This window comes from Entelurus aequoreus, linkage group LG01, assembly GCF_033978785.1.
Source record: "Entelurus aequoreus isolate RoL-2023_Sb linkage group LG01, RoL_Eaeq_v1.1, whole genome shotgun sequence".
Classification (NCBI taxonomy): domain Eukaryota; kingdom Metazoa; phylum Chordata; class Actinopteri; order Syngnathiformes; family Syngnathidae; genus Entelurus; species Entelurus aequoreus.
In genome coordinates this window covers 34,115,013-34,126,647 of record NC_084731.1, presented here as the reverse complement: position 1 = coordinate 34,126,647, position 11,635 = coordinate 34,115,013, and the positions used below count along the sequence as shown (strand labels likewise).

Genomic DNA, 11,635 nt, shown 5'->3' with positions numbered 1-11,635 from the left:
TCATTGAGCAGATAATGCGCAGTCATTGATGACGTCACAGCGCCAAGATCAGCTGGGACTAGTTCAGGTGTGATTGTTCGACCTGGGGCCTAGTCTCTACTCGTGCTGAAGAGAGGAGCGTCACTCAATACCCAGGCTCAGGCGTCCGGGGAGGTAAGTACACTTTTAATGTTTGCTGTTTGCAGTAGAAACTACTTTTACCATGAATTGATTAACGTGTCGACCCCGACTTAAACAAGTTGAAAAACTTATTCGGGTGTTACCATTTAGTGGTCAATTGTACGGAATATGTATACTGTACTGTGCAATCTACTAATACAAGTTTCAATCAATCAAAAAAAAACTAGGTGTTAGAAGACCAACATGTTGACTGATAGGTGCTTTCACGGAGGCGAAACCCGTATAAAGTTGAAATATTTCTCGGAGAAACACTTGCGAATATGTATATCGTGCACTTCAATACGTATGTCCCATGTGTGCTGTGTAAAGACTTACGCATTTTAAAAAGTATCTGCACTTACCGGAAATGGTGTGTTCATTATTTACTGTTTGCAATTATTTTTCAGTGTTAACGGACTCACAGTCCGTTAAGTTTGTAACTGGATAATGGAAGTTAGCGACTGTAACGAAAAAACATTTCCTAAGTGGTTAATATAGTAAGTGTTGGACTACAAAAACAATATATGGCTATTACAGTATATAATATAAAGCATGTATGTGAACAAACTATTCAACCAGTGCAAGTCATACTGTGGGGACAATATTTTATTTATGCCACTTTTTAAAATACGCTATATTGCCAAAAGTATTTGGCCATCCATCCTAATCAGAATCAGGTGTCCTAATCACTTGGCCTGGCCACAGGTGTATAAAATCAAGCACTTGATTGGATGGAAATTGTTTTTACAAACATTTGTGAAAGAATGGGTCGCTCTCAGGAGCTCAGTGATTTCCAGCGTGGAACTGTCATAAGATGCCACCCGTGCAACAAATCCAGTCGTGAAATTTCCTCGCTCCTAAATATTCCAAAGTCAACGGTTTGCTTTATTATAAGAAAATGGAAGAGTTTTGGAACAACAGCAACTCAGCCACAAAATGGTAGGCCACGTAAACTGACAGAGGGGCGGTCAGCGGATGCTGAAGCGCATAGTGCAAAGAGGTCGCCAACTTTCTGCACAGTCAGTTGCTACAGAGCTCCTAATTTCATGTGACCTTCCAATTAGCCCACGTACAGTACGCAGAGAGCTTCATGGAATGGGTTTCCAGGGCCGAGCAGCTGCATCTAAGCCATACATCACCAAAGCGTCGGATGCAGTGGTGTAAAGCAGTGGTCCCCAACCACCAGGTACCGGTCCGTGGATCGATTGGTGCCGGGCTGCACAAGAAATGTAAAAAAATATATATAATTTTTTTTTTATTAAATCAACATACAAAACACAAGATATACTTACAATTAGTGCACCAACCCAAAAAACCTCCCTCCCCCATTCACACTCATTCACACAAAAGGGTTGTTTCTTTCTGTTATTAATATTTCTGGTTCCTACATTATATATCAATATAGATCAATACAGTCTGCAGGGATACAGTCCGTAAGCACACATGATTGTATTTCTTTATGACAAAAAAAAAAATACATACCATACCCCCCTTCCCAACCCCCATCCTCACCCCCCGGTCCGTGGGACAAATTTTGAAGCGTTGGCCGGTCCGCGGCTACAAAAAGGTTGGGGACCACTGGTGTGAAGCACGTCGTCACTGGACTCTAGAGCAATGGAGACGCCTTCTCTGGAGTGATGAATCACACTTTTCCATCTGGCAATCTGATGGACGAGTCTGGGTTTGGAGGTTGCCAGGAGAACGCTACATTTCGGACTGCATTGTGCCGAGTGAATTTTGGTGGAGGAGGAATTATGGTGTTGGGTTGTCTTTCAGGAGTTGGGCTTGGCCCCTTAGTTCCAGTGAAAGGAACTTAGAATGCTCCAGGATACCGAAACATTTTGGACAATTCCATGCTTCCAACTCAAGATAAATGTCAAAAAACACTTTTGCATCATAATTTCATGTTTTGAAGCTTTTGTAACTTAATTTAGATGCCCTTGGTCCTCTTCTCGTCTTCTACTGTGTTTTACTTGCAGGCCCAAGTCCAGTAAAACTGCTTTCGGGTAAACTTGTAAGCCCCGCCCACAGGTGCCCGCCTTTAGTTTGAAACCGTAAAGCATACTTGCCAACCTTGAGACCTCTGATATCGGGAGGTGGGTGGTCGGGGGCGTGGTTAAGAGGGGAGAAGTAAATTTACAGCTAGAATTCACCAAGTCAAGTATTTCATACATTATATATATATATATATATATATATATATATATATATATATATATATATATCCTGAAAATCTCCAAACAAAACTGTTTAGATCATTGATACTTCAAACTTGCATAAATAAATCTTAAGGAATATAACATAACTTGGCTTCTGAGAGCTTCAAAATGTAATAAATAAAATGCTAAAGTTGTTGATAAACAAGCAATTATTTTAATAATTAAATATGGTCATTTTAAATGAATTATGATCATTTAACATTATTTCAAATATGTTTATTCTATTGTATAATTATATGGCTGGATGTAATGAGTCAGAAAAAATACAAATAAAAATATAATTAATTTGGATGTTTTTAGCAAAATATAGTAAAAATGTATTTAGTTTTTATTTTTATTTTTTATTAATAAATATATTTATTTTTAGGTAAGATAAACATAGTAATACAATTTATCTCTAGTCTGGATGATTTAGTTCTTAGCACCTCCAAAACCCTCAAATCTAAACTCCAAACATCTCAGAACAAGCTAGTCAGGTTACTGCTAGACCTCCACCCCAGATCCCACCTCACTCCTACCCACTTCTCTAAAGTGGGCTGGCTCAAGGTGGAGGACAGAGTTAAACAACTTGCACTGAGCCTAGTCTATAAAATCCGCTACACCTCCCTGATACCGAAGTACATGTCAAACTACTTCCTTAACGTAAATGACCGCCATAACCACAACACCAGGGGGTGCTCCACTAACCACGTTAAACCCAGATTCCGAACTAACAAAGGTCTTAACTCATTCTCTTTCTATGCCACATCAATGTGGAATGCGCTCCCAACAGGTATAAAAGAAAGGGCATCTCTATCCTCCTTCAAAACCGCTATAAAAGTTCACCTCCAGGCAGCTACAACCCTAAACTAACACCCTCCCCGGATTGCTAATAATCAAATGTAAACAATCAAATGCAGATTCTTTTTCTTATGCCTTCTGATCCCTCTCTCTCTCTCTCTATCTCTCTATGTCCACTACTTGATGTCCATATCCCCACCCCCCCTCCACACTCCTGATTGTAAATAATGTAAATAATTCAATGTGATTATCTTGTGTGATGACTGTATTATGATGATAGTATATATGATAGTATATATCTGTATCATGAATCAATTTAAGTGGACCCCGACTTAAACAAGTTGAAAAACTTATTCGGGTGTTACCATTTAGTGGTCAATTGTACGGAATATGTACTTCACTGTGCAACCTACTAATAAAGTCTCAAAAACCCTGTTGTCCTCCCGTCTCTTCCCCAAGGATGGCTCCACGAGCTGGGCAAACGCCTGGAGATGCCCTACGTCAGTGGTCCCCAACCTTTTTGTAACTGCGCTTGAAATTTTGTCAGACGGAGGTTAATAAAAAAAATACAATCATGTGCTTACGGACTGTATCCCTGCAGACTGTATTGATCTATATTGATATATAATGTAGGAACCAGAAATATTAATAACAGAAAGAAACAACCCTTTTGTATGAATGAGTGTGAATGAGTGTAAACGGGGAGGGAGGTTTTTTGGGTTGGTGCACTAATTGTAAGTGTATCTTGTGTTTTTTATGTTGATTTAATAAAAAAATAAATTCTTGTGCGGCCTGGTACCAATCGATCCACGCACCGGTTGTTGGGGACCACTGCCCCACGTCAACAACACGGTCGGCGGCCCGTCGGTGCGCAGCTCGTACATCGCCGCCCTCTACTTCACCCTCAGCAGTCTGACCATCGTCGGCTTTGTCAACGTGTGTGCCAACACGGACGCAGAGAAGATCTCCTCCATCCGCACCATGCTCATCTGCGGTATGCCGGACGCCTCGTTTGGAATAACGTGATTGGGCAGGCACGCTGTTAATATCGTGGGAAAGCGGACGTGAAAAAAGGCTGTCCTCACTCAGGTCCGCATGGAGCTGGAGGGGGCTCCATGCTGAAAATCGGGAGATTTTCGGGAGAATATTTGTCCCGGGAGGTTTTCGGGAGAGGCGCTGAATTTCGGGAGTCTCCCGGAAAATTCGGGAGGGTTGGCAAGTATGCCGTAAAGTAAAGAAACAAAACCGTCAAGAGAAGCGATAATAAAAACCTTTCAATAACTTAAAAACAAAAGTGAAAAAAAAGTATATCGGCATCAAAAACACCTGCCTAAAATATGGTATTTCTTTTATGTTTGTATTTGTTTGTTGCCAAAACTTGTTTCGATGCCAATGAAACTTTTTTTTAGAATTTCAAAAGTTTTTTTCCACACCAAATTAATGGCAGTGTTCTGGCTCCATAGTTGGCAAGGCTGCTGTATGTTTTAACTTTGGTATTATTTTAAGCCGTTTGTCCTGTTTTGTATAGAGGTACCGAATGTAAAAAAACAGTCACATTTTTCTCAGTTAACTCACTTTTCTCAGATGTAATGCTTAATTTCATGCACTTACTGTGGTCCTGGATGAAGGGTTAAAATGGCAGCTGCCCTGAATGGGCCGGGGTCTCTGTCTGCTCTTAATTTCTTCACCACTGCTCTCAAGATTTTTTCTATGAGCGTGAATCCCGCTGCGTGATGAGGTCTCTGGTTACAGTCTTGCCATCCTTCTATGGGACGGGAATCTGATCATCCAGAAACAAGACAATTTACAGCCAAAGCAAAACATTTCTTGTAAAATTAAATTATAATTGTTAACTTTTCAGCCTGCTTACAACTATATTATATCAATAATACCGAAGTACATAACATTTCACTCGCCGTATTTGAGCTCCTGCATGTGTGGGCAGCCTTTTCAGATATACACTTTATTGCCAAAAGTATTTGGCCACCCATCCAAATGATCAGAATCAGGTGACTTAATCGCTTGGCGTGTATAAAATCAAGCACTTGGGCATGAAGACTGTTTCTACAAACATTTATGAAAGAATGGGCCACTCTCAGGAACTGCCATAGGATGCCACCTATGCAACAAATCCAGTCGTGAAATTTCCTCGCTCTTAAATATTCCAAAGTCAACTGTTGGCTTTATTATAAGAAAATGGAAGAGTTTTGGAACAACAGCAAGTCAGCCACAAAGTGATAGGCCACATAAACTGACAGAGAGGGGTCAGCGGATGCTGAAGCGTATAGTGCAAAGACTTTCTGCACAGTCAGTTGCTACAGAGCTCCAAACTTCATGTGACCTTCCAATTAGCCCACGTACGGTACGCAGAGAGCTTCATGGAATGGGTTTCCATGGCCGAGCAGCTTGATCTAAGCCATACATCAAGTCCAATGCAAAGCGTCGGATGCAGTGGTGTAAAGCAGTGGTCCCCAACCACCGGGCTGCGGCCCGGTACCGGTCCATAGATCCATTGGTACCGGGCCGCACAAGAAGTGTAAAAAAAATAAATAAAATAAATAAATAAAAACGTTTTTTATTAAATCAACATAAAAAACACAAGATACACTTACAATTAGTGCACCAACCCAAAAAACCTCCCTCCCCCATTCACACTCATTCACACAAAAGGGTTGTTTCTTTCTGTTAATATTTCTGGTTCCTATATTATATATCAATATAGATCAATACAGTCTGCAGGGATACAGTCCGTAAGCACACATGATTGTATTTCTTTATGACACACAAAAAAAATTAAAAAATACATACCATCAGTGGTGGAACATTTATTGACGCGAGTTCCTAAATTATTTTCGCTTGTTTCTGCTAATTTGTCAACTATTTATTTAGTTTCTGTCTATTTTGGTGAATAACGATGACGCTTATGATAAGCGTCATCATTATTCGCCTTTGTGCGACCAGAGCGCGGGAGAGTTCCCACTTAGGTTGTATCATAACTATCTGATTGATATGTAATATAAAACTTATAATATCTATAATATTGCTGACTGAAAAATAACTTCCATGCTGTATGATAAGCAAATCACACTACTACAGATTTGCAGTAGAGGAGTGCAACTCAAACTTAATTGATGTCATTTAATAGTATTAGTGTTATTTTAGAGTAGTGTTTTGGAGGCTCTCAAGACTGGATGCACTGATAGACTCGTAGTCAAAAAGATGGAGTTCTATGGGTGTTTTTTATCGTTTCCACTATAAATTGCAGGTTATTGTGATAGTCCATATCACCCATCCATACTGGCCAGGTGTGGCCTGTGGGCCTTGGAATTTGACACGTGTGGTCTAAATGCATTAAATTACCATTACAGTAATAACAGGGAACTAAAAATATTAAATTTCAACCATTTCGATTTCTTCAGTATTTGCTGTGTAATTCTAATACCGTAACAAGTTGTGAGCAAAAAAAAAATCTTGCAGGTGCAAAAATTCTGAATTAAAGAGGTTGTGCACAGACAACATATCCAGTGGGTGGACATCCAGTCCCTGTTTTCCAGGCAAGAAAGTTTATTTCCACCAGAACCTCCTCTGTTTTCATGTCAACTGTAGTGCTGTGCAAGTTTGTTTACACTGCTATCATCTGTGCAACGTTTCCCTGTTTGCAAGTTGCCTGCTAGCTTTTCCATGCAACAACATTGTCCTCATGTGTATGGGCTATCTCATGCTTACTAAAGATGACTGAAGCTTTCTTACACTTCCACTTTTAACCATTTAGATGTATTCAGTGTTTGTTGTGTAATTCTAATACAGTGCCGGAAATGTAAAATCACAGGAACCCCCTGTTTTTCAAACCTAGTGACGCCCCTGAGACAGCTTATCGGGGGTTCTTTCTTCACGCAATTTTGATTACGGACAGACAGACAACTTTAAACACATGTACGCGGATGTGATTACACACACTCGGGTTGATTGCACAGATTGAGATACACGTTTGCAAATGTTGCTACAATAAAAGTTAGATTAAAACTTAAATGTTAAAAATAAATCTTATGTGAGCTCTAAATGTTAAATCTAAACCTAAATGTAAATCTAAATATGAGCCCTTAGTCTCTCGCCGAGTGTAAAAATTAATGTTTATAGGATGTCAATATTCCACCAATCCGACGCCTCTCAGCCACAAAGCCGCGCCCACATCGCTGCCTCTCAGTGCAGACACTTTCTTAGTTAATCAATCAATCATTCAATTTCTTTATTGTCATTGTCATGATAACACTCAAGTCATACATGTCAACAAGATTTAGTTTGAGCTTTGTCTAGCGCAGTGTTTTTCAACCACTGTGCCGCGGCACACTAGCGTGCCGTGAGATAATCTGGTGTGCCCCGCGACCCCAAAAGGGAATAAGCGGTAGAAAATGGATGATGCGGGTTTATTGATTTTTAAATGCGCCACAAAATAACCCGTTTTGTACACTGTTGGTGGTGATTCAATGCTCATTAGGGCGTAAATGTGTTTCTGTATAGTATTTCTCCAGCAATGGTCATGTGATGACAAATTATGGTATTTTGAGAGGTAATCATTGAAGTCGGACATCACTAAAGGCCAATGACGTGCGGTGAGGTTCATGACTGGTGAGGCACTGACTTCATCACAGTCAGATTTGCAAACATATGAACCCTGAAGCAGTGGTTCTCAACCTTTTTTCAGTGATGTACCCCCTGTGAACATTTTTTTTTATTCAAGTACCCCCTAATCAGAGCAAAGCATTTTTGGTTGAAAAAAAGAGATAAAGAAGTAAAATACAGCACTATGTCATCAGTTTCTGATTTATTAAATTGTATAACTGTGCTAAATATTGCTCATTTGTAGTGGTCTTTCTTAAACTATTTGGGAAAAAAAGATATACAAATAACTAAAAACTTGTTGAAAAATAAACAAGTGATTCAATTATAAATAAAGATTTCTACACATGGAAGTAATCATCAACTTAAAGTGCCCTCTTTGGGGATTGTAATAGAGATCCATCGGGATTCATGAACTTAATTCTAAACATTTCTACACAAAAAAATAAATCTTTAACATCAATATTTATGGAACATGTCCACAAAAAATCTAGCTGTCAACACTGAATATTGCATTGTTGCATTTCTTTTCACAGTTCTTTTTGACAGACATTTTGGTGAGGGTCAAACCATCATGGCATGGGGGAAACTCTGGGTTTATGGTAATTAATGGAATAGCCTACTTGATTTGATGTTCAGTTTATGAACTTACATTCATATTTTGTTGAAGTATTATTCAATAAATATATTTATAAAGGATTTTTGAATTGTTGCTATTTTTAGAATATTCCCAAAAAAATCTCACGTACCCCTTGGCATACCTTCAAGTACCCCCAGGGGTACGCGTACCCCCATTTGAGAACCACTGCCCTAAAGAGTATCTTATTCACCATTTGATTGGCAACAGTTAACGAGTTATGTTTAAAAGCTCATACCAGCATTCTTCCCTGCTTGGCACTCAGCATCAAGGGTTGGAATTGGGGGTTAAATCACCAAAATTATTCCCGGGCGCGGCACCGCTGCTGCCCACTGCTCCCCTCACCTCCCAGGGGGTGATCAAAGGGATGGGTCAAATGCAGAGAACACATTTCACCACACCTAGTGTGTGTGTGTGACAATCATAGGTACTTTAACCTAACTTTAACTTTACACATACAAACTAGCACACAAAAAAGCACATTTAATTAAAAAAAACATTGTTATGGTCTTACCTTTACTTATAAGTGCGGGAACAGTGGTGTTCGTGTTGGAGGAGTTGTGAATGAATGAAATATGAAATCCGTGCTGCAGTCTGCAGGTGTACCTAATGTTGTGTCCCTGCACTCGTTCACGGCTCCTCCGGCGCGAGCATTGTTGTTTTTGCACTTTTTGGCTTCTTGTTAAGTGACTTTTTTTGGGTGGATTCGGTCTTGCACGTGGAGGGTTTGGGTGTGGGCTTTGGTTGGCGTGGCGCTCCCGTCGGGCGGTGCATTCTGCGGTGGGGGTGCTTGGCACAAGGAGGCGGGGTTACTGCGAGCCTCCCATAGTGCGTCTTCGCAGCAGTTTTATGATCGCTCAGCACAATAAATACTTTACATACATACAGTTGTTGACAAAATACACTGGACATGATATACCTCAGCTAACTAAACTATGGAAATGTATAATATAATTCATATAGCAATACGATCTCACTGCACAGCAGGCCAGCAGTTAGCCGAGTCCGCAATCCATGGTGAGGCACAAGTGCCTCAACTGGCTGCTGATCACCGCACCGTCTCTTCTCAGTATTTGAACGGCAAATGTGAAAATTCAGCGATTTTGAATAAAAATAATCTAAAACTGGTGAAGTTAAATGGAAAAGAACTTTCTAGTATAATTACTGAATACATATAACAATTTCTTTTTTTTTTTTTCTTTTTACATTTTTTTTCTTTCCATGATGGCAGGTGAGGCCCCGCCTCACCTGCCTCTAGTGACTAGGTGGGATGACTGGATTTGATTCCGAGGTATGCAGTCTGCATGCACCTCTTTTTTTTGTATGTCTTTCATCATTTTGCTGCGCTATTACTTCATGATTGTGTCACATATGAACATTACATTGCTGTAAACTACGTGAGCATAGTCATCTACGTTTGGTGCAAGCAGAAGCCAGCTGACACGCTCGCTCGCTTTGGATCGGTTCTAAAGAATGTCTTAACTTTGAGCTAATTGGTAAAAACAAGATTATAATGAGTGTGAATTAAAGTAATCTTTCCTTCATCTTACTTCCTTTTAAATCACGCTTCTCTGAAAGCTTTGTCATGCTTATAGGAGCAGGAAGATGGAAAAATAAGCATATTAAAAGGCGCATATCGGCATGCGCCGGATACAAACCTCTGACCAAATGAAGACTTCACGATCTCTTGGATCATGTTTTTACCATTTAAGTCACAATTAAGACATGTTCTTTAGAACCGATCCATAGCGAGTGATATTGACCACGTTGTTTACAGCGATACAATTCATATGTGACACAATCATGAAGTAAGAGCCCAGCGAAATGATGAAAGTCACATACAAATAGAAATAGATGCACACTGCGTGCCTCAGTGTAATTAAAAGCAATTCTATTCATTGTCAAAAGTGGAAGTACAGCATCGACGTGTTTGAGTGTCTTATTGTCTCAACACACCATGCACACTCACGTGTTTAGAGCTAACTTTTTTTTTTAATTATGCAACTTTATTGGCATTATTTGTCATTAGGCATCTGTCATGTTTCCTTCTTCCGCATTAAAAGTGTAGTAGGAGTGTCTGCACTCTGCACTGACAGTCAGAGATGAAATGACCATAGAGATGGCTGTGGAGGAGGGATACAGTTTGGTGTCAATCCGATGTCAAGTAAACACAGCCAGTATTGCTGATACCAATTGTGAAGTGAAGTGAATTATATTTATATAGTGCTTTTCTCTAGTGACTCAAATAGCTTTACATAGGGAAACCCAATATCTAAGTTACATTTAAACCAGTGTGGGTGGCACTGGGAGCAGGTGGATAAAGTGTTAAATATTACAATAAAATAAAGAAAAAAATACCGGTAGCTGTAAAGGTTAGATCCGTGAAGGAAAGAAGAAAGTGAATGAATGTTTATAACTGAATACATTAATATATGCATAAAAATGTGTTTTCTTTTGTATTTTTTTTAATGAATTAAGTGAAGTTTATGACAACCTTTTTCCAAAACACAAGAATGTGAGATATAACAGAATAATGCATACATTTATCATTTTGTTTTCAAAACGGTTACTAAAAAGTGGGATCCCAAAAGTTTACTGTGGGACCCAATTTTTATGACTTCATGGGGTTCCTGGGAACCCATTTTAAAAATTCCTAGCGGCAACACTGATGGAGTATTGGTGTGTGCAAAACAGCAGCAGGTGGCTGTGGCCTGCGGGCCGCTTCTAATACTAATCAAATATCATCCCGGGGGGCCATAGACAATTCATTCCAGCCCGCGGGCCTTGACTTTGGCACCCCTGGTCTACAGTAACAAAATATACAATATGAGGCAGTATTACAATATCAACACGTTCAAACAAGTATTTTGTTACTGCTACCTGAGCAGAATAGAGTCAACAGTTAGTAAAATATTACACTATGCAAATATAAAAATATGAACGACACAATAAAAAAACACACTGATATTTGTGAAATTAACCGAAGAGAACTGCAAAAATCAGATCCCCTCACACTAATATCGATCGCCATACAGTCAATTTGGCTCTATCCGCCCACCCAAACTGTGAATGGGTGGACCCCGACTTAAAGGCCTACTGAAATGAAATTGTTTTATTTAAACGGGGATAGCAGATCCATTCTATGTGTCATGCTTGATCATTTCGTGATATTGCCATATTTTTGCTGAAAGGATTTAGTAGAGGACATCGACGATAAAATTCG

General features: G+C 39.6%; 1 protein-coding gene across 1 annotated transcript in view; it reads left to right on the top strand.

The window, feature by feature from the left end:
- Positions 1 to 51: 51 nt before the first annotated feature.
- Positions 52 to 11,635, top strand: part of LOC133650940 (la-related protein 4-like) — a 54,322-nt gene continuing 42,738 nt past the window's right edge. The window contains exon 1 of the mRNA XM_062048744.1: positions 52 to 153. The gene's annotated coding sequence lies outside the window, so the exon portion shown is untranslated. The remainder of the gene's footprint in view (positions 154 to 11,635) is intronic.